Raw genomic sequence first — 3,201 nt, forward strand, 5'->3', positions numbered from 1 at the left:
ATGGATTTTTAGACTGGGGAGGGGTTGGCTAGCTTCAGTTGTCATCTTTGTGAGAAAATTGAACTGTTTCTTTTCATGTCTCCCATTTACCTATTTTAGACTTTTATAAATGCTACTACACCTTTTCTTCATGACAGTTAAGAATGAGCCCATCTTTGAAATCCTCCAAGAACTGGGGGCACATTTAGCCTGTTAATGCTTCTTTCTTGGCCCAATTCCACTTAGGCTAATTACATTCTGTTTAAAAAAAAACTCCTTGCATTTTCATTTGGAGATGAAAAAGATTGTTTTTCAACCTTCTCTTCTGAGCTTTAAAACTCTACCCTCAAAAGCCCAGCATGGATCCATCCAAAGTTGCCTAAGGACAATTCCCAGAGTGTGGGAGAATCCAAAAGTACACAGCCATTCCCAGAGGATAAAGTGGCCATCCTTGCACCCAGTCTTCAAAGAAAAATATATGATTATCTAGCTGCAGAAGGTTGCCCTTTGCTTTAAAAAGACATACTTCTTTATCAAGGGATAGTGATGACATACTTCAGGATCCACACCAAATACCATCCAAAAGAGACGGGAATTCCCTGGAAACACATTGTCTGTTCCTTTTTTGAAAATGAAAAGCACTGCAAAGTAATCCAAAAAGTCAAATTCTTATAGTTTCTAACCTCTTCTTTGATGCTACATGTTGCATGCTCCAAATATGTTTAGCATGCTACATTCATTGAAATATATACCTCCCATGATGTCTCTTTTTTGCTACAATCTTTACAACAAGAGCTCTTCCCTTTTATTTCAATTGAATAAAGCAATGTGACATTTGCCCTTGTTATTTTAGCTTTATTTCAGAAATTTCTAAAACACTTGTCTCTGCAAGATTTCCTTGACATTGAGGCACAGGAAATTGCTCTAGGCTCTGCTGACTCAACATTTACACATTTTTCTTCTGATGAAATATTTGTTTGCTTTAAAACTAAATGATGTAATGCAACTAAAACAATATAGAATTATACTAATTATGGTCTAAGTTGACAGATTTAGATGGAATCATATTTTATGTCTGTTCTTGTAGTATATATAGTCATTATCTGTCAAGTATTCACATGCAGTTTGGGAATTTTCACAACCAACAAAGTCAGAACTCCAAACCAACAACCTAAAAAAGGGGGGGGGGTAAACTTCAAAAGACTTACAGGTTTAGTTTATACAGTACCACCAAGAAGGGATCATGAACAAATTCATTTTGCTAGTCTTTGTGACTAGAAAGTTCCCACGATTAAGCACTGGGGAAGGGAAAGAGGATATATCTTTTTCTTTAATTTTATTGCATATTTTTAATTTAATGCCAATACAGTTAACATACAGTGGTATATTAGTTTCAGGTGTACAATATATGATTTAACAATTCTTTACAACATTCGGTACTCATCATGGCAGGGGTACCTCTTCATTTTAAGATTCATGAACAGTCTAAAAATAGGTTCATGGGAGGTTTACCCTTAGTGTCACACTTTCACATTTTCAATTACAAGTTTTGTATAAATGTAAAATCATGTTTGTTTATGTCTCATAAGTAGACTTAATAACAAGCTTTCTTATACAAAAAAAATTGCAAGTTGTGCTTACTTCGGCAGCACATATACTAAAATTGGAACAATACAGAGATTAGCATGGCCCCTGTGCAAAGGATGACATGCAAATTCATGAAGCCTTCCATATTTTTGAAACAACAAATATTGGCAAGGATGTGGAGAAAGAGGAACCCTCTTGCACTGTTGATGGGAATGCAAGCTGGTGTAGTGTGGAAATTCCTCAAGAGGATAAAAATAGAGCTACCCTATGACCCAGCAATTGCACTACTGGGTATTTACCCCAAAGATACAGATGTAGATCTATATATCTATATCTATATCTATATCTATGTCTATGTCTATGTCTATATCTATATCTATATATACCCACAATGGAATATTAGTCAACAGAAGTGATGAATACCTACCATTTGCTTTGACAAATGGAGGGTATGGTGCTGAGTGAAATAAGTCAATCAGAGAAAGACAATTATCATATGGTTTCACTCATGTGGAATATAAAAAAGTACTGAAAGGGGCTATAAGAGAAAGTAGGGAAACTGAGTGGGGAAAAATTAGAGAGGAAGACAAACCATGAGAGGCTCCTAACTCTGGGAAACAGAAGGGTGGGGGGTGGGGTAACTGGGGGATGGGCACTAAGGAGGGCACTTGATGGAATGAGCACTGGGTGTTATATGTTAGCAAATTAAATGTAAATAAAATCAAAACAACTAAAAAAATCACAAGTTGCAAAAAAAATCTTGCTGAGCTCAATGAGAGGGTAGGAAAGTGCCTTCATCTATGGAACAGAATTCTGATAACAGAAGCACTGAAGAACAACATGTGAAGGAATATAAAGAAATGCAGCATGCTTAATAAGAGAGAAATTCCACTGAATCTTTATGGTCTCTCTTCACCACTAGTTCTAAGGCACTATTTGAACATGAAAGAATCCCAGATCCTTCAGATATATTTTCTTTTACTATCCAAATTATAGAATGTCATGGCTCTTTCAGTAGTTCTGTCCTACATTTTTAAGTTTCTAAGAATACATAAAGTGATAACTAGACTTCCTAATATAAAGTGCTAACCTCCCTCTGAGGGACCAGAATCTATATAAACCAGTTCTTAACATTTTCTCTTACTTTCTCTCTGAATCTCACTAAAGATATTCCAATGAGTGTCTAATAAGACTAAAGTTATATAGGCTCTTTAGTGATTTTCTTAGTTACTTTGACAAAAGATAAATTTTTTCTTTTCATACTAGAAAATTTGACGCAAGGAACTGATTTCCACTTCAACATGTAATAACAGTAGAAGAAGCTACAGGTCATTTGTTGAGCTTCTCAGCTGCTTAGAGCTCTTTAAAATGATGTAATTTTGATGGCAGCAACAACCCAAGGGGACAAAAGAAAATATTATAATGCCAATGACCTCTGCTGCTAGGGAAACATGAAAATTTAGGATTTAAAATGACAAAATGCTTTAACAATGTTATAGTCCCCCTATTCTTAATTTAGCTAACTTGCTCAATTTTAACTATCATTTAACTGATTCTATACAATAGCAAATGGAAATTTATACAGTACCATTTGGAACACACTATCTTTCATAAGTGACGTAATTATTCCAAATT

The 3,201-nt window shown here is 35.0% G+C and overlaps 1 non-coding gene across 1 annotated transcript; it reads left to right on the forward strand.

The window, feature by feature from the left end:
• The first annotated feature begins 1,612 nt into the window (after window positions 1-1,612).
• On the forward strand, window positions 1,613-1,717 carry LOC112661939 (U6 spliceosomal RNA). The gene has a single exon (XR_003138097.1). It is a non-coding gene; the product is annotated as a U6 spliceosomal RNA (small nuclear RNA).
• The last annotated feature ends 1,484 nt before the right edge of the window (window positions 1,718-3,201 follow it).

Source organism: Canis lupus, chromosome 31 (assembly GCF_003254725.2).
Source record: "Canis lupus dingo isolate Sandy chromosome 31, ASM325472v2, whole genome shotgun sequence".
Taxonomy (NCBI): domain Eukaryota; kingdom Metazoa; phylum Chordata; class Mammalia; order Carnivora; family Canidae; genus Canis; species Canis lupus.